We start from the raw sequence: 21,826 nt of genomic DNA on the forward strand, positions 1-21,826 counted from the left end.
ACCAGACCCTTCACCAGGAAGCCAACGATCAACACAGGGAAGGCACCTCCGGAATCAAAAACCCGAAGGTAAATTCCTCGGAGGGGCGCGAATCAGAAAAAGAAGGACCATCCCACGCAATTGAGCTCATGGGATTAGTCCACAGTCGCCTCGAGCAGCTAGAACAGGAACGGGAACGACAAAAGGAAACCGAAAAGAACCTAAAAGAGGAGACGGAGCGACGAAAAGAGTTAGAAAGAAAACTCTTAAAGTTAGAATCCTCCCTCAAAGGTCAGAACTCCCACGACGGTAGAGAAGATTCGCCCTTAGGGGAGAACGATCATTTTAGCGAGGACATAATGAGGGCAAAAGTTCCGAGAAACTTTAGAAGCCCCGATATGGACCTCTATGACGGAACCACTGATCCAAAGCATCATCTGAGCAACTTTAAAAGTCGGATGTATCTGGCTGACGCCTCTGACGCTACGCGATGCAAAGCTTTTCCGACAACCTTGTCAAAAGCAGCGATGAAGTGGTTCGACAGCCTCCCTCCGAGGTCAATTACCAGTTTTGAAGACCTCTCAAGAAAGTTCTTGATGAGGTTCTCCATCCAGAAAGACAAAGTAAAACATGCACCAAGTCTTCTGGGAATAAAACAGGAGGTCGGGGAGTCCTTACGGGCCTATATGGAAAGGTTCAACAAAGCCTGTTTGGAGATTCAAGACCTGCCCACCGAAGCAGTTATCATGGGGCTAGTCAATGGTCTTAGAGAAGGTCCCTTCTCACAGTCCATATCAAAAAGACACCCCGCCTCTTTAAGTGATGTACAGGAAAGAGCTGAAAAGTACATCAATATGGAAGAAAATGCTAGGCTAAGAGACCCGAGTTTGCGACCCGGTCACCCTCCCTCAACGAAAGAGAGGGAGAGGGAAGCTAAGAAAAAGGAAGAACTCGGCCTCGATAGGCCAAGAAAATATCACTCTTATACTCCATTGAAAGTTCCTGTAGTGGACGTATACAGAGAAATTTGCAATACCGAAAGGCTGCCTCCTCCCAGGCCCATTAAAAATAAAAGAGGGGGGAGCCGCGGTGATTACTATGAGTACCATAAGATATATGGGCACTCCATAAACGACTGTTACGACCTTAAAAATGTGATAGAAAAACTGGCCAGAGAAGGTCGGCTTGACAGATATCTCATAGAAAGGTCGGACAGTCATGGAAAAAGAAAGCGAGATGATATGGATAGAAGATACCCACCACCACAAACTCCGGAGAGACATATCCATATGATCTCAGGAGGGTTTGCGGGAGGGGGACTCACAAAATCTTCTCGTAAAAGACATCTCAAGAGAGTTTACCAGGTCGGAGAGGGGTCCTCCGACCTTCCAACCATTTCATTCACAAAGGAAGATGGGCGAGGAATAATCCCTGGGCACGATGACCCAGTGGTAATTACCATGATCCTGGCAAATGCCCATCTACACAGAACACTAGTAGACCAAGGAAGCTCAGCGGACATCCTCTTTAAGCCCGCTTTCGACAAACTAGGTTTAGATGAGAAAGAGTTAAGAGCCTACCCCGACACCTTGTACGGATTAGGCGACACGCCAATAAAGCCACTAGGATTTTTGCCCCTCCACACCACCTTTGGAAAGGGGGAGAAATCAAAGACTCTGAGTATAGACTTCATAGTCATCGACGTGGGGTCGGCCTATAATGCTTTAATCGGCAGAGCTACCCTTAATCGACTCGGAGCGGTGGTATCGACACCCCACCTCTGCGTGAAATTCCCGACCTCAGCGGGGATAGCAACGGTGAGGGGAGATCAGAAGCTGGCAAGGAAATGCTACAATGAAAGCCTAAACCTGAGGGGAAAAGGCAAAGAAGTTCACACAATAGAGCTCGGTGGAGCAAGGATTAAAGAAGAGCTGCGACCACGACCCGGAGGAAAAACCGAGGAGATTCAAGTCGGAGAAGAGGAAGGAAAAAACACTCACATAGGAACCAACCTGGGGGAAACCCTAAGACAAGAATTGATTAAGCTCCTAAGAGATAATTCCGATCTCTTCACCTGGAAGGCCTCCGACATGCCTGGGATAGATCCAGAACTTATGTCCCACAAGCTCTCGGTCTACTCGGGATCTCGACCTGTACAACAACGAAGACGCAAGCTCGGCCCAGAGCGAGCTCTAATAGTAGAGGAGCAAATACAAGCGCTCCTAGAAGCCGGTTTCATCAGAGAAGTCGAATATCCAACATGGCTAGCCAATGTAGTGCTAGTCAAAAAACAAAATGGTAAATGGAGAATGTGCGTCGACTATACCGACTTAAATAAGGCATGTCCCAAGGACCCTTATCCATTACCAAGCATTGACACCCTAGTAGACTCTAGCTCGGGGTATCAATACTTGTCGTTCATGGACGCCTACTCAGGGTATAACCAAATTCCGATGTATGAACCAGACCAGGAAAAAACATCATTCATCACGCCCAGAGCTAACTTTTGCTACGTGGTCATGCCATTTGGATTGAAAAATGCAGGGGCCACATATCAGAGGCTGATGAATAAGGTGTTTGCCCCTCACCTAGGGAGCTTAATGGAAGTGTACGTCGACGATATGCTGGTAAAGACCAAGAAAGAAGTCGACCTCTTGTCTGACCTTTCACAAGTCTTTGACACCATAAGGTTGCACGGGATGAGACTAAATCCTGCAAAGTGCGCCTTCGCGGTGGAGGCAGGAAAGTTTCTAGGATTCATGCTAACACAAAGAGGGATCGAAGCCAATCCCGACAAGTGTAGAGCTATCCTAGAAATGAAAAGCCCGACTTGTTTGAGAGAGGTCCAACAGCTGAATGGCCGACTAGCAGCTCTCTCCAGATTTTTGGCAGGATCAGCACTAAGATCCCTTCCACTGTTCTCCCTATTGAGAAAGGGACACCAATTTGAATGGACTCCCGAATGCGAGGAGGCGTTCCAGGAGTTCAAAAAGTTTTTGAGCCAACCTCCTATTTTGACCCGACCTGTAGCCAGAAAAGACCTCGTCCTATACCTATCCGTGGCAGACAAGGCTGTCTCAGCAGCCTTGATAAGAGAAGACGAGGACAGTCAACACCCAATCTATTTCATCAGTAAAGGTCTACAGGGCCCTGAGCTAAGGTATAACAAATTAGAGAAGTTTGCCTACTCCTTAGTGGTAGCCTCTCGAAGGCTACGGCCTTACTTTCAAGCTCACACAATAAGAGTCCGCACGAACCAACCCATGAAGCAAATCCTCCAAAAGACGGATGTTGCAGGAAGAATGGTTCAATGGGCAATAGAGCTCTCCGAGTTCGACTTGAAGTACGAAACTCGGACGGCGATTAAAGCCCAGTGCCTCGCCAACTTCATCGCAGAATATGCAGGGGGTCAAGAGGATAAACCAACTACATGGGAACTCTATGTAGATGGATCCTCCAATAAAACAGGAAGCGGCGCAGGCATAATATTGGTAGATGAAAGGGGAACCCAGATAGAGGTTTCCCTCAAGTTTGAATTCCCAGCTTCAAATAATCAGGCAGAATATGAAGCCTTGATTGCAGGATTGAAGCTGGCAGAAGAAGTCGGTGCTACGAAGGTAATGATATACAGTGACTCTCAAGTGGTGACCTCCCAAATAAGTGGAGAATATCAGGCAAAAGACCCAAATATGAAGAGATACTTAGAAAAAACTCTGGAACACCTTGGGCGCTTTGCAGAAACCGAGGTCACGCACATAACTCGGGACCTAAATAGCAGAGCAGACGCCCTATCCAAGTTAGCAAGTACCAAGCCAGGAGGAAATAACAGAAGCCTGATCCAAGAAACTCTCCAGGAACCTTCAGTGGTAAAAATGGAAGACAAACAAGAAGTCTTTGAAGTGGTCGGATTAAACCTCGGATGGATGAACCCCTTAGTCGAATACCTGAAATTCGACATCCTCCCCAAGGAGGAAAAGGAGGCCAAGAAAATCCGAAGGGAAGCACAACACTATACCTTGGTGAAAAATATTCTCTATAGAAGGGGGATATCAACACCATTCTTAAAGTGTGTACCGACCTCAAGAGCCACCGAGGTATTAGAGGAGGTACATAGTGGAATCTGCGGGAACCATCTCGGAGCAAGGTCATTAGCCAGAAAGGTGATCCGAGCTGGATTCTACTGGCCAACCTTGCAGAAAGATGCCACAGACTTTGTGAAAAAGTGCCAACCGTGTCAAATGCATGCAAATTTTCATGTGCCCCCCCAGAGGAGCTCATCAGTATCACCTCCCCATGGTCCTTTGCAAAATGGGGAATGGATTTGTTAGGTCCTTTTCCCCAGGCGCCAGGACATGTCAAATACCTAATAGTGGGAATAGATTATTTCACAAAGTGGATAGAAGCAGAACCACTGGCCACCATCACTGCACAAAGAAGTCGGAGGTTCCTCTACAAAAATATAATCACAAGGTATGGGATACCTTATTCCATTACCACAGATAACGGAACCCAGTTCACCGACTCCACCTTTAGAAGCCTAGTAGCCAGTATGAACATCAAACACCAGTTCACCTCAGTGGAACACCCACAAGCCAATGGGCAAGCCGAAGCAGCCAACAAAGTCATACTGGCAGGGCTGAAGAAAAGATTACAAGATGCGAAAGGAGCTTGGGCTGAAGAGCTCCAACAAGTACTATGTGCTTACAGAACAACCCCCCAATCCACCACTGGAGAAACACCCTTCCGACTAGTCTATGGCGTAGAAGCCATGATCCCAATAGAGGTCAATGAGCAAAGCCCAAGAGTGATTTTCCACGACGAGATCGGGAATATACAGGGGCACAAAGAGGAGCTCGACTTGCTCCCCGAAATCCGAGAAGAAGCCCAGATATGAGAAGCAGCGTTGAAGCAAAGGATGACCGCGAGATACAACAAAAAAGTCATTCGAAGGAGTTTCACCCCAGATGACTTGGTCCTAATCAGAAACGATATCGGAGTCAACAAATCGGGGGAAGGAAAGCTCGCTGCTAATTGGAAAGGACCATACAAGATCAACGAGGTCTTAGGAAAAGGCTATTATAGGGTAACCGACTTCGACGGCAACGAGTTACCAAGATCATGGCATGCTTGTAATATGAAAAGGTACTACAGCTAAAAGCGAACCCTACTCCCTGATGTACTCTTTTCCCAATTTCATGATTCTTTCCCAAAATCAAAGGGTTTTTTCTGAAAAGGGTTTTTAACGAGGCATCATAGTAGGGGCTAAGGGAAAATAAATTATCAAAAGCCCTTAGTAGCAATAATGTACCTCTTCAATTAATAAAGATCTCTTTCATTTTAAATATCTCTTTTAAATTCCCTTTTTTATTCTCTTTCTACGAAACGCGCCGATTTAAGCTCGACAAAACGTGAAAATCCCATGAACCGACCTAGATGGTCGTCAGGATAAAACGACGAGGTACAAATCGGCGTAAAGAGGCTATAGAAGTCGATCATGATAAACTCGGGAGCAATCCGACTCATAAGTCGGAAAGCGAAGCTGAGTAAAATTAAAATGAATCACAAAAGTAGCCTAAGTCACGAAAAACTCAATGAAACAAAATTGAGTACTAGGAATAACAAAAAAAGATAGGAAAAACTAAGAAAAAGTTATAAGGCTGCCTTGAAGATCAAAAAAGATTCAGAAAAGCAGGCAAGCCCCAAAGGAAAGGTTTTTTCCAGAAAAGATCAAAGAGTCAAAAGAACCACGAATAGAAAAGCATGCGCGCATAAGGTAACTCAAAACCCTTATCCAAAAAAGGGCATTTATTTAAAACGCTAAATTAAACCCTTATTAAAAAGGGTATCGAAAATTTGTTTTGTTTACGACCCTAAAAGGCCAAAAAATTGTTGCAAACATCAACAAATAAATATAAAAGAGTTTAAAAAGAGGGGCCCACAGGCCGAGCCCCAATAGCCAAAATCACTTCTTAGCAAGAGGAGTAGAAGGATCACCACCACCAGGACCAGGAGTTGGAGAGAAAGTCGGAGGAGCGGCAGAAGAACTCGGAGCGTCCTTAGAGCGAGGAGGGGACTCTATGATCCTCTGCCCCCGAGTCTTCAAATCAGACTCAGACTCCACCACGGGGACAAGAGGATCCACGATGGCACCATCAATAACAATCTTATCAGGGTCCAAAGGAGAAAGGTCCAAGTCAGGAGCAATGACTCCGACCTGCTCCTTAAAAACCCTCCAAGCCTCATCAGCACCATCCGCAATAGAGTCCTCCAACTCGGTATAGGCCTTCCGGGCGTTCAGCAAGTCATTCTTTACAGACACAAGATCAGCAAATAAACTGTTGTAGCTGGCTTGCGCTGCTTTCCTCAAATCCACCTCCATGTTGCATTGGGCTTGCAACTTCTTCTCCTTCTCCCGGAGGCTGGCCCTCTCCTCCTTCAGCTTGGCAACTTCCCCCTCCAACTCCCTCTCATGCTCCTGATATATGCGAAGCCTGCCTTCCAGCTCATCGACCCTCGAGGTCGTCCCTAAAGAGCTAAGAGGAGTCTTCTCAAATATATCTAAGAGTTTGCCACAAACCCCCGCCGTCTTGAGACTCTCCTCAACCACAGTGGTGAGGTAATGCCGAACAGAAACATCATCCATACTCATACGAGCATGGGGATAAATGTTCTTTCGGACGAACGCAAGAGCGTTCGCCTCACCAGAAGCGCCAGACTCTAAGGTCTTGCGCTTCTTCGGCTCTGGTTCAGGAGTAGGTCGGACAGAAGGGGGTGGCAGAGAGGAAGCAGAGGAAGAAATTACAATAGGTTGGGAGGGAGTCCCGACGTTCCGAGGAGGAGGAGGAGGAGAGACAACCGCCCTAGCACCACCAGATCTGGCACGAGACCTTGCCTTGGCTTCCTGAACCCTCTGGTAAGACTCTTGAGCGTTTTTCTTTGCCATCTCTGCAAAAACAAATTGGTAGCTAAAAGTCAGACAAGTCGGTAAAAGAAATTGCAAGTCGGAAATAAATGAGAAACGCAAAAAGCTACCTAGTTGTGACTGGACAAAAGTCGGCGACCCCTGGAGAAATTTTTTAGTATCCAAGTATGGGGCCCTCCCCCACACTTCTCGGAGGAACCCTACGATGGCCGCCTGCACTTCATCCAGGTCGTCCAGACCATATTTCTCACAGGGGGAGGCCTCTAACCAGTATAGAGGAAAGCGATGAGAAGAACTCTCATCTAAGAAAAAGGGGTGGTGACCCTCTACTGCTTGAACTTTGAAAAAATAGCTTTTAAAATCGTGAAAGGATTCGTCAAAAAGGGTAAAAAGCCTCCGACCTTGTATGGCTCGGAAGGACACCCACTGTTGCTTATTATTTAGCCCATTGAAGGGCTTGGTCATATGGAAGAGATAGAAGAAAATCCTCAGAGAAGTCGGGAACTCTAAGGCCTGGCTGATAAATTGGTAAATTTTCAAAAAACCCCAAGAGTTGGGGTGAAGCTGGGTGGGAGCAACCCGGCAATGACGTAACACAGACATTTCAAACTCTGAAAATGGAAGAAAAACGCCCAAACGGGTGACCATACTCTCATACATAAAAAAGAAATGAGGGGCCGCCTCGTCGGCCCTCCCAAAGCAAACCCGGTCTTCTGGACCCGGGACTACCAACTCATACTTCGGCTCATCCTCTTCAGAAGTACAAATTCTGTGGTGAGTACGAAGGTGGGTGATAAACTCGGTATCGACTGAAGGCTCCTCCCCTAGGACCGTGACATCAACCCACTGAGAGAGAACATCTACAAAAGCCATTTTCTTTTCTTAAAAGGGATGACAAGAAACCTACAAAAAGAAAAGGAAAATCAACACACGGTCTCTAAAGGGAGGGGGTACGGAACTAAAGCCTACAAACCAATCTACCTACAAAATAAAAGCACGCAAATAGAAAGCATGTTACAGAAGGGGAAAAAGCTAACCTTTAAGTCTGAAATCAAGACTGGAGGAAGTAAAAGCCTTCGAAACACAAGAATGCAGCACGAACGAATGCAAGGAAAATTTGAAAGATCGCAGAAACGAAACAACGAAAGAGAGGGAAAGTATTTATAAGAACGTTAGGGGCATAATGGTAAAATTGGGGCAATCATTAATGAAGATGCACCGTTACCAAGGCCATTAAATCCCTACGCACACCCCTAACGGACACGACGCTTGATTAGACGTAACTGTCAGAACCGAAAGGTCAAGAAAAATCACGTCGGTTCTTAAACCATCACGTCGGTCCTCTTGCAAATCGGCTACGACCCCGAGTTGAATACTCGAACCCAAATCCTAAGAAGAAATTGGGCTCGAGTAGGGGCACTGTTCATACCCTGGCCTAATAATAAAGGTCCAGGATCCAAGCAAATAGGCCCAACCCAAAGGGTTGGCCCTCACCCAGTACCAGCCTTCATCCCAAGAAGTCGGTACTGAACACGACCTGCTCCAAAGAAGTCGGATACGAGGGTTAGCTGGCAGATAACACTCATTCGAATGAGTAACTGCCCCTAGAAACTCTCTAACCACTTCATAGAGCCATATCTTAACCTCCCTAAGATATGGGAACGGTTATCTACCTAAAAAGGTGGCACTACTTCAGCGGTGGTTATTGGTTCACCACTATAAATACACTGACACCATTCAGGTATCTCTAAGTTCCAATACTCTCTAACCTGCTCACACTCTTGCTAACTTAGGCATCGGAGTGTCTTTGCAGGTACCACCCCCCATTATTTCACACGTACAAGTCGGACAGAGGAACACCGAGTAACAGATCCACTCAAAAGCCACCTCCTTCATACGTTTGGGCCAACCAACGCCATCCAGCCCATTAATCTCCGGTTACCCACCGTAACAGTATCTTTTCTTCTCTCTCCTTTAAATATTCTCAAAATCTCTCTTATTCTTTTCTATTCTAAAACCTTTTTCTTACATTATCACATTTTGCTAGAATATATATATACTTAAAATTGAAATGTATGTATTTGTTAACCTAAACAAAGTTATATGCTCAAAATCAAAATTTATGTATTAAAAGAAAAATTATATAATCTACCACAAACATATGAAACACACAAAAATTATATAATCTTTCACAATTATAAATTGAAACTAATTAAATTTAGAAAGTTCTAAGAAAAATTGAATTTCTTTTCAAATTCATTATTTAGAAAAAGTAAAATGACACTCCTTCGACCCTTGAATAACATCACTTATAAATTTATATGTGATAATTACGTAACTAGTTTAATAATTTCGTTTGTGCTATTTTATATTTGTTTCTTGTAAATATTTAAAAAAAGAAAAGATTTAGATTTCTTAATAGATCTATTTGACTCAAACCAAAATAATTTGACAACTAAGATATTAACGCTGGTAACGAATATATATTATGACCAGATTAATATTTTCTTTAGTACTTCCATATAGTTAAAAATATTTAATATTTTGTGTGTTTCATATGTTTGAGATAGATTATATAATTTTTCTTTTAATACATAAATTTTGATTTTGAGCATATAACTTTGTTTAGGTTAATAAATACATACATTTTAATTTTGAGTATATATATATATTCTAGCAAAATGTAATAATGTAAGAAAAATGTTTTAGAATAGAAAAAAATAAGAGAGATTTTGAGAAGATTTAAAGGAGAGAGAAGAAAAGATACCATTACTAATTTTTTTTGTCAATTACATTTCTATTAAAATTAGTAGTATCAAAAAATATTTTAAATTTAATATTATCAAAAAAAATTTAAAAAAATTATATAAGGACTAATTTGATTATTTTTTAAAATTTTAGGGATAAAAATGACTTACGTCTAAACTTTCAAGGACTATTTTGATTAAAAAAACTTTTTTACATGTCAAGTGACACGTGCCACGTGTCACTGACCTGACACGTGGCATCACCCACCACGTCATCAACCAACTGATGGAAGGACTAATGTGACCAAGTCGTGTATCTTTCAGGGACGATTTTGATTAACTTTATCTTTTGAGGACCAAAATAGAGATCGGGGTATCTTTCAGGGACGATTTTAAATATTAACTCTAATAAAAAATATGAGGTGAATAAGTTATTGTTGTAGTTAAATTTAATCAAGTCTTTTCACTTCTTTTTATACATCTTTTTCTTTTTCAACTAGTTTATTGTATCAATATATTATTACATAATTTAATTGAATTTAATTATTAAAATAACTTAATTAGTCATGAAAAATATGAGATGAATAAGTTATTTTTGTAGTTAAATTTAATCAAGTCTTTTCACTTCTTTTATACATCTTTTTCTTTTTCAACTGGTTTTATTGTATCAATATATTATTACACCAATTTAATTGAATTTAATTATTAAAATAACATAGTCATGAAAAATATGAGGTGAATAAGTTGTTTGTTTACCAGTGACTGCATGGATTTGAATATATTCCTTCATGAGAATCTTTTCTTTGGTGGTTAAGAAATTATATATATACATACCTAAAGAGGTTATTTAATTAAGGGCAAATCATTGAGTATATATAGCGCTATATATAGCCTTGTTTCATTATATTCAAAGAATTTTATTACTTGGTGAAATATTATTAAATACCTTGAATGCTTTCTTTGTTCAGTGAATGATTGAAGTTTTTTGGTGGGTGGATAGATATTTGGATTAAATGAAATTCTTGAAGAGTGAAGAAATTCAAATTTTATAAGAAAGAATTTGTTAAAATTTTTATAAATTATTTGAGTGAAATTGAAAAATTAGAATTATATATGTTTAGAGTTGGTGAAAGTAATTGTATTTTCATCTGTGTTAGTAATATTTTATTTTTGCAGACATGACGATAGATAACAGAGGTCAATCAAGTGGGTCACATGGTTATGGCCGAGGACTACCCAGTCATTATCCTCTATCCCGACTACTCTGTCGACCCCTGTGACATCACTGGCGGTACCATCGGATCAGCAGTTCATGATGGTCCCAAGCCCTAATTATGTGTCTCCTAGCTCTTACTGCTACGCCCCCTACAGCGATGACAGACGCCGCGATGGCTAATTCCTCCGGGATGCCCCCCAAGAGGATGCCCTGCCACCACTGCCAGTGCATTGGATGAGGATTTTACCCGATGGAATGCAGGCATGAGTACTCGTCTATTTTAATCGTTTTAATTCGCAATCTATTTTGAAATTGTAAAGGTTGTATGTGTTTCTAATTTAAGTTTTTTAATTGATAGGTTCGCCTCGGACAACAATGCCTGCACGCAGGAGATCATGCAGGTCATCAGATCCATGTACGACGATGCATGATCGAGCTACACTCAGGTCCCTACAGACGTCAGAGACCACTGGATCCAGAAGTGGGCGATATGATTTTGAATTTTTCAATTAATTAACTGTATGAAAACTGTATTTTAATTCGATTATGTAATGTTGAATCACTATCTGCAGTTGAAATTTGTTTGGGATCGGGAGCACTCTATCTTGATTCACAAGATTTTCGACCATCGGGCAACCAAGCACTTTTAGTAGATGATGAGCGATCTTCATCACAGGGATAACAGAGGAAGCTGGATCCGTGTAGACATCAAGAAGAAGCGGGACAACCATTTTGCTATAGATGAAGGGTTCAAGCGTTTTCCTTTAACGAACGTCGCCAACCGGGCTTCACTGAAGTCGTCCAAGTATACCGGTGGGTCAACGACCTTCATGAAGATGAAGACCAGACTGGTAAGTAGTTTAAGTCAATAATACTCGTCTGTTATTATTAATTTAGACGAATAATGTTTGCTGATTTAGTTGTTTGATTGCTTGAATTGAATTGGTGTAGTCTAAGTCCTTGGATCCTGAGGCTACACTCGCAGAGACCTTCAAGTATACACATACCTTAAAGGTGAATAAGGAGAGATTTGCTGACAAGCAGTCTGCGACCCATTATGTACGAGTCTCAATTAATTCTAAGTTTTGAAATTAATTTGTTTTACTTTAAAAACAATTATGCGTTATCCTAATCACAACGTGTGGGACACAAGAACAATACACGTAGGCTTTGGAGGTCGCAACATAGCAATCTCAGCAGGCTACTGGGGATAATAGAGCCGGCTTAAAGACCTCAGTAGTGGATCCAAATGCGGTTTGGCGCCAGAACGTCTCTGAACCCCACAAGAATCACCGCTTCAGGTTGGGGTCGTTGTTCTTCGCCAATAGCCTTTACTCCTCCAAATTGGTGACTTCCTCTGCCTTTTCCTTTCCGTTTACCACCAGCCCTTCCGATCCCCAGATAGTTATGGACTTGAGGGAGGGGGTTTAGAAGCTCTCACAGGAGCTTCACCAGACATAGGAACAGCAGACTGATCAGAGGTACAACGACCTTCTTGTATGCATTGCCATGAGCTCCGAACTCAGTCAGAGGCTGGAGCGGGTAGACCGATTGCGGGAGCAGATGGAGGTGGAGGTAGCAGCGCTGGAAGCAGAGACGCTGGTGGCAGCGATGCTACTAGTAAAGAATTGATTTCAGCACCCACTCCGCCGCCCTAGCAGCGGGAGAACGATGACGACTACCGGTAGTCTGTAGGGTGTAGGGATGTCGTTTATTTTTTTCCAGTTCTGATTTTTTGATATTTTAGTTTTGTGACATTTTTGTGGATTCATTCATGCTGTTTTTTTAAATAAATAATTTATTTATTTTTGGTAATTAATTTCGAATTTCGATACATTAATCTTGTTAACCAGAGTGTTATAACAAAATAAGTTGTTCATTTCTATTAGGTATGGCTTTATTGAGAAAAAAAATTAAATTAGAAAAAAGAGACCATCGGATTTACTAGCAAAAAATTCCGACAATGAATTGGCGGCAAAAAACATTAAAGGGCGTCAAAATTACTGTCGGATTAATTCGATGGTAATAACGTTCTCAAATTAGACGGATACAAAGAATAAACTGATGGTAAGTCCAATGCTAAGTTACCGTCGGACAAAATAATCCGATGATAAATGGTTTTTGGCGCTACTTATACTGTCAAATATTATCCGACGGTATATTTGACGGTAAATTCGATAATAATCGGTGATTTTCTTGTAGTGAATTACCAAAAACAAACTAATCCCCTTAAAAAATAAATTATGATTAATAGACTAATCCTTTTAATTAGAGTATATGCATTTAACTATAATACTTTTAAAATTAAAAAATAAATTATTAATTATTAATGATATAATCATTTTACCTCTAGTTTAAGAACAAATAATTATGTACAATTGTAATATAATTTGTATTATTTAGGTGTAGTATAACTAATATTAAATTAGAATATTATCTTTCTCATAATAATATAATTATATATTTTTTCATTATTAATTAATTTAAAATATTAATACACATATTTTAGATTTAATAATACATAAATATTATCTTTTTCATAATAATATATTAATATCTACATTTATTAAATAACATTAGTTATTAATATTATATAATATATGAATATACGTAAAGTATTATATAGAACACGTACTTAAAAACATTCTTTTATTATACATATTTATTATTATTGACAAAGAAATATTATTATTATTTTAAATAATTTAATTTTAAATTATTGATAGATTAAAAATATATCAAAATTATATGACTTATTATCATATTAATAGCATTTTTTACTAAATTATTTGGATATATTACTGATAAAAATAAAGTCATAAATAGTAAAAATATAAAATTAAAAATTAATAAACTAAATATTATATATTTAAATTAAATAAACTTAACTAATAAAGTGAGATCAACTTTTAAATTTTTTAAAAACTAAATTTATCAAATTCTAATATTAGAATTAAGCTATTTAAATAATATCTATGATATTCAATTCTAGATTTTTTATGAATATACATTAGAATTATTTTCGTAATTATAATTAGCGAAAATAATTTGACCAGATTCAATATGTAATTCATACAAATTCAGACCATTTATCTTCATTTTAAATAAGCTCTATCATCTGTTATCCATATAATATGGAAAGACAAGAATAACCACGTTTAGCTTAATAATAAATTCATCTTTCTTATAAAAGATAACTTCACCCATATTTTATTATATTGGTTATAATATATAAAAAGATCCAACTATCATTTAGCAAAATGAAGTTCACTGCCTCTATTGTGTTGAACTCTTATATCCATATATAATTAATACCAAATTAATGAAACAACTCGAGATGGAACATGATGGAGGTGATGCATTGTAAATAATTATGGTAAAAGACAATTCTGCTACAAGGACAAAAGAAAACAAATTGAGTAAGAACACTCATTATATAATTAAAAGAATAAAAGTAAGGTTGAATTTATAAAAAAATGATAAAATCCTAATTTATACCTTAAAAAAATCAATTTCAATAATAAAAAAATAAAGAATGTATTATTATTGTATGAAAATAACAAAAGAAAATTCAAAAATAAAACAAAAAATTTTAACTCTAAAATTTACATTCATAAACAGTAAAATAGAATACTCTATATATAGTACTTATAGAGATATATAAAAAAAATTATTGTAATTATTAAAAAGATATGATGTAAAATATTAATATTATATTGACAAATCTTACCATAATTAATTAATAAATTCTAATAATATATAATTATTTAAAATTAATACTTTTCAAATAGAAGAGAGATGCAAGTATACTAGCACCAAAATGTACCACGTCAACATGTCTCGTCAAGGTAAATATCATATATATAAATGCTAGTTATATATGATTGACAATTATATTATAACAAGTGTAATAACACGTGCATGATAAAATTGAAATTATAATTTTAAATTATTCTATTAAAATTAATTTGAATTATAATAATTTAATTAATAAATAAATAATATGACGTGCATTGTTCGTATTTTTTTAAATATAATATTAAATATATTAACTCGAATGTAGCTATTAAGTGTATAAAAATTATGTTTGAATTATGAATTTTTTAAATGAAATTATCCCGTTTAAAATAGTTAAATTATTATTTAAAAAATTTCTTTGATATAATATTACATTCTTTTCTCTATTTTACTATTAATATATTGATATTGCAAGTATAAATTACAGTATTTTACTGAATCTTGACCGAAAAAGAAAATAATTACGTATTTCTATCATTTAATTTATTTAATATACCATATGCTAACACTAACGGTATTTTTTAAAAAAGTATATTGATAAAAATAGATATAATATAATTACAAATATAATATAAATAAATAAAATATATAAATAAATGCGAAACCAATATGTTTACCAATGTCTTTGTTAAATTTTATAAATTAGAGAATAAATTATGTATTCGGTTGCTTGGTGATCACATAGATGATCAAGTAATTGGATTGTAAATTGATCTCATAATGTACATCTTATTTTTTTTCTCATTTTTGAATGAAAGCGAGAATTAAGAGAATAAGTAGTAATACATAAAGAAAAAAATTGCACTACAACACATATATGGCTTTTTCAGACGAATTTTGAGACGAAATTGAAATAAATTTTGAACAAATTACAGACAAATTTTTTCTTTCAAACAAAATTGGGACAAATTTTTTTTGTCCCAAAAAGCCTTGTTGCAAATTTAAATTTTGTATGAAATTTCGTCCGAAATTTTTTTCAGACGATTTTGGGACAGATTTCGAATAGACATTTATCTGCTAGATTTCTAACTATTATGATGTGTTTTAGACGAATTTCAGACAGATTAGCCAACATAAAAACAACGTATTTCAGACAAATTTCAAACATAAAAATATTAATTTTTAGACAAATTTCAAACAAAAAATATACTTTATTTCAAACAAATATCTAACGAATTTAGTCAAATATAACAAATTTTTTTCGAACAAATTTTAGACAAATCAAATATTTCTTTTCAATTAAATTTCAGACAAATTTAATTTAAAAGAATTTACGTATTTGAAACAAATTTCATACAAAACAAAAAAATATTTTCGCACAAATTTTCTACAAATTTAATATAATATTTCAAATAATTTTCATACAAAATAATTTGCTATTTAATAGATAAATATTTTAGAAAATAAATTGTATTCGATCTGCTTTCTATATTAAGACCATCATAATCATTTTTTTCATATTATATCATCCAAATTCTAAACACATAATAAAATCATGAAAAAGTTAATTACCATAAAAGAGTTAAAAAAATATTTATTATTAAAATATTTTTGTCTATAAATGTAATCAAACTAAAATAAGAAAAAAAATACTTAAACTAAAACAAAAAAAAAGCCTTTAAAAAGGTCAAATATCATGAATAAAATAAAATGTACTAACTAAATCACCTAAAAATTCCTTAATTTAAATCAGAAAAAAACATATACTCCAAATATCAATCACCAATGTTATCATCACTAGAGCCTGTCCCAAGCTCATCTTCCATAGAATCAGACAAGGTTGAAGGAAGTGGCAGATTCAACTTTTTATACAAAGCATGAATTGTCTTTTCAGTAAAACCAATTCTTTTGTGTTGAACTTTTAGTTGACGTCCTTGATCTTTTAACTTGTGCTCAGCATCTTTCAACTTAACCTTTTGCTCTTCATTGATCATTTCTTGCTCCTTAACCTTTTTGTACTTTAATTTACAAGTGTTCTTTATTTTTTTTTAGAACCTGACATCTAAAACAACAAAAGATTTATAAGATTAATAAGACATTGCATTTAAATTTCAGTAACATGTACATCATCGAAAGAATTAAAAAAATAACAATGTAAAATAATACTTAGCTGCCAAAATAATCAATGAGGATGTAAAATAAAGTGCTACTATGCTTTAGTACTAAACTACTAATATATATGTACACATGAGCATTTTAAGAAGTTCATAACAAGGATAATACTATATTTGTGAAAGGAGCAGATTGTGTGAAAGGTGGAAACAGAAAATACTAGAAATTAATTTATCACTATTCATGTTACTACTTAGTAATATCATTCTAACTCAATAATTTTCTCTTTGTTTTTCATTACCAATTCTAACAAGGTAGCAACATGGTTCATTTACAAGCACTCAATTCAACCAAAACAATAATCGCAACACAGACATACTCAAAGTAAATCCAACCATTAAACTATAATCACAATAATATCAACGACAATTATAATTCATAGTCAAAAACCAAAGTCAATTACATCAAATAATCACATAATAAAACGCTAGGTGTTTTAGTAACAAAATTCCAGTCATAAATACCTTTTTACTCCTTTCTTTATTAGAATGCATGATTATGCCGTAGTCTTCACTAAAATATGTGTGCGTGTAGCTTCACTAAAATATGTGTGCGTGTAGCTTGTTACTGACTCCCGCTTTTCTAGAAAGAAGCCATACAAAGGATACAATCAAAAGGTTATATATGATAAAAGTCATTTTAACAAAAGAAATTTGTAGATGAATTATGTTTAAGAATCTTAATTCATCCTTCTATTAGTTCTATTTCTAATCATAACTCTTCTCAATATATATGTAATAGATAATAATAGATGACATATAAATAGTCACTTCTCTAAGAGTACTAGCAATAAAGAAGCACATTCAATTTATGTATTCTACCATGTTCGTTGCTGTGTTTGCAATAAGAGTACTAGCAATAAAGAAGCACATTCAATTTATGTCCATAATTATTTCATGTTAGCACAACAAGCAGCATATATTATATATAAAAGGAGTTCAAATAACACAAGTAAAACATAAAAGAAGTCCAAAAGAAAAAAGACAAAAGATGTATGGTTCACATTCCTCACAAACAACAATCAGCTTAATTATCAATTGTTCTATTTTCTCCTCCTAAAATAGCACAGGACGACAACTTTGAAGTTGGATCATTGGCAGAATTACTCATTGACCCTCGGTTGCCTTCTTGCAGTTTCTTCTTTTTTATTTTTTATTTTTTGCCTTTAATTTTCTAGTTTGGAAGTATGGTTGGAGCCAGCTAATCAATGCAAATACTTAATAATCATTACTTTGTATATCTTGCAACAAAAGGTGTTCCAGCAACCAATCAACTAGTAGAAATTAAAAGTGGCAACTTCATTATAAAAGAGGAGGAGCATGGATAGAAAAGGTTTGAAATCTAATTTTGTTATCTATAAGAAAATTAGGCATTTCCATGACTAGAACCTGCTCTATTCTCAATAGTCTATATTTCTTAGAGTGAAAAAACAGAGAGAACAGCCATGCTGCATCAGGTGATGATTATAAAAAGGTTTAGTTAATTGGTCATCATTAACACTTGGAGTCCTTTTGTTTTGTATAGAACTTTATGAATACTTATTTGTTATTTCTAAAACAAAATGATCTATAGACCCTATAGAATTATATATATTTAACCTAAATATTACCCCAAAAATAATTTGTATACTTAAACTAATGTTATTTCAATATTTTGTACAGAAATACATTATAATATAAATTCTTAACTTCTAACTTTAACTTTTTGATGGATAGATAGATCACAGAAGTATAAAATGAAAAATATTCACTCATATTATTTAATCACTTGTTTGTTGACTCATACTTTTTTTTTCTCTCTACTTTTTTCTGATGCTTCTCTCTACACTTTTACATATATACTGTCCTCATTAAGAATATGCAATTTAGATAGAAACAAAGCAATATAACGAATTACTCAAAATCCTATGAATGATACAAAGGGTTTGAACTTCAATTACCCGAACAAATTCAAATTTATACAAAAGATACCTCAACTCACTGTGAAGATCCGAAAATAATATCTCAATCTTAGTAAATAGTTCAAGCAGCATAAACTAGAAATACCTAATGCCATTGCCACGCAAAATGCGAATCCCACAATAATGATCATACGAATAAGCTGGTGAATGTGAATAGCTGAAACGAAAGGAAACCTAAAACAAAAAGAGCGTTGTGAAGTGTTAAAGCTACCTACGGAGTAGAATGAACAGAGGAAGGCGCAGTGTCTGAGGCTGGCAGGGGCGCAGGTTCTGAGACCGGCAGAGGAAAACACATGCAGGAGGCGGAGCGGTTGTTCGCAAGTGAAGGCTGGTACCTGGGAGTGCGATTGACGATGGTGGAGGTGGTCTGAGGTGCGAGATTGGAGGTTGGAGTGGTGGATGTCTGAGACCAGAGACAGGAGGCAGAGCACGAGCGGCAACGCACAGACAAAGGCAGAGCACGCAGAAGGAGCACGAAGCACGAGCAGCAACCACAAACCGGAGAAGGAGATGAACAACTGACCAGCAAACGGTGAAACCAAAAGACAGTTCTGAAAAAAGATTTGGTTTTTGACCAGGTAACCTAGGTAGAGGGAGAAGACACTCAAAAACTAAATCCCCTCAAACTAAAAGGCGGTTTTGATAAAGTTTTTATTTTTGGCGCAAAGTAAAATTTAATAAGTGGCAATTGAAATAATTATGTACGGCAAATTTTTTAAAATTAAAATTATATCTAATTTTTAATATCAAATTAAAAAAGATAAAATTACAACAAAAATATATTCAATAAGTTATAGAATAGAATATTGATATCTAAAAATTATTTTAAGATTGTAATTTATTTCATATTTGATATTATATAAAAATAAATTATTAACTTAATAAAAAATTAAATAATCAAAAGCATACATTTAATGAAAACATAATTTTATTTTTTAAAATATTAAAAAATATATTTAAAAAATAAACCAACTAAATTTTATGGTAGTCCCATCAGAAGTACCCATTTCATTGGCGTCAGACACAAAATGGCTTCTCCCAGCTGAAGTTCCAATTGGCGTGTGCCCCTCCTAAGATGATGACTAAATCCATTTCGCGGGTGTTTTGCGAACAATGGCCCTGCGCATTTTTGTAAAGCTTTCTGCATGCATATTATGGGAATTAATATATTTTATTTACTTATTTATATAAAAAAACCTGCATAAATAAGCACTAACGTATCTATTAATCTAATTTTTAAAAATATGTATAATAATAAATAAGATGTTAATTGGTATGATGATTATTTCATATTTTGATCAAGAGGTTTTGGAATTAAAAGGTGCAAACAAAAACTGTACCTTTTTATAAGTTATATATAATTAAGGTTATTTTAGAAAAAAGAAACCTTATTTTAGAATAGTAAAAATATTTGGGACAAATCATAGACTAATTTAAAATATAAATAATATTTTTATACTAAAATTTAAAAGTTTTCAATAAATATTTGAAATTTGTTTGAAAATTGATGAACTTTCAAACGAAATTTACAAATGATGCTATTTTCGTCCCAAATTTGTGGGAAAAAATATTGTCTACTTCAAAGGGTTCGTTATAGTAAAAGTATTTAAGATTAATTATAGACAAATTTCGGATAGAATTAATATTTTTTAAAATGCGTCATAAAGCCGTCTGAAGTTATTGCACATATTCAGATGGAATACGGACGAATTATAATTTTTGTCCAAAATGTGTTGCTAATCTGGATGAAAATTTTGGCACCATCTAAAAAAAATTTGGCGCCAAAATTTGGGACAAAATTTAGACAAATTTAGGATAGAATATATTATTCCAATGTCTCCACTAAAAATTGTTCAACATTTGTCTCAAATTTGTCCGAAATGAAAAAGTCATTCGGACGGATTAAATTTCGTTTGAAATTTTCGTCCGAAAAAACCTTATTTCTAGTAGTGAATATAATTATTACCAAAAGAAATATTCATATTAAAATTTTACATGCTGTAAATCATGAAGATCAATTATAATGTACTGGTCACTTCCCTCTATTTTTAATCATGATATAAGTTTTTTTTTTTTAGTCAAAAATCCAATAACATCTAATTGAACAAAAAAATTGAATTAAAAGTACCGAATTAAGGACAAATGAGTGAATAATATAAGAAATTATAACTTCGTACGTATACAAAATAAAGAGAATTTACTGATTTATTTTATGTTAAACGATAAAACTAACAATAGTATATTAATAAAAGGATATATCTTTAAAAAAAAGTCACAATACAATTTCAAATATTTTCATAAATAAACTGTTAAAATTTTTGTTATCGATAAAATGATGCTATTACACAATTTTTTGGCAAAGCTTAAAATCAAAAGGAAAATAATTTTGTGTGGGTTAATATAAATTAATTACATATCAAATAAGTAGAATCGTTCATTTGTTTGTTTCAATATATCAGCATGGGCAAGTAAATTAAAATCATTATCCGGAATTTTACGATCATCGACCGTATGTACTATACGTGACTCCATTTTAAAAGATATTTTGCACGTGTGTACAGTCAGAAGATATATTCCGCTTGATTTTTTAATCTCAAAATTTGAGAAGGCATAGACCTTCCTTTCTACCAATTCATTCTCAAATATTTTTGTCAAATAATTCTTGATTGAACAATGAATTTTATCATATTGCAAAATAAATTAAATATAAAAGCTATTAGCATTTATAAATCTATTAAAAAGAATTGTCTTTGACTTGTGAAATGGTGTACTTATAAAATTAACTTAAAATATGAACTACAAATATTTATAAAAAATTTAATTTTGATGCACTAACAGTGTAAAGTAATTTTACACGTGCATCCAAATACATAATGACACATCAATAAAAATAAATACCTTTCATATTGACCGCGTGAATGGTCATCCAAAAGAATGGATGTAATTGCACGACTATGTAAAACGCTTTACACTGTCAGTGCATCAAAATTAAACTCTATTTATAAATTGAACTTAGCATTACTTGAAAAAATTTAGTAAATGAATCAATTAATCTTATCATCTATTAGAACTATTTTTATGTAAACCGTCTT

The 21,826-nt window shown here is 35.3% G+C and overlaps 1 long non-coding RNA gene across 1 annotated transcript; it reads right to left on the reverse strand.

Annotated features, from left to right (window-relative positions):
• Positions 1-16,181: 16,181 nt before the first annotated feature.
• On the reverse strand, positions 16,182-19,362 carry LOC112767283 (uncharacterized). The gene is made up of 3 exons (XR_003184825.2): positions 18,946-19,362; positions 17,239-17,356; positions 16,182-16,664 (listed from the first exon to the last, which is right to left on the reverse strand). It is a non-coding gene; the product is annotated as an uncharacterized lncRNA (long non-coding RNA).
• Positions 19,363-21,826: the final 2,464 nt, after the last annotated feature.

The sequence above is a fragment of the Arachis hypogaea genome, chromosome 17 (genome assembly GCF_003086295.3).
Source record: "Arachis hypogaea cultivar Tifrunner chromosome 17, arahy.Tifrunner.gnm2.J5K5, whole genome shotgun sequence".
Classification (NCBI taxonomy): domain Eukaryota; kingdom Viridiplantae; phylum Streptophyta; class Magnoliopsida; order Fabales; family Fabaceae; genus Arachis; species Arachis hypogaea.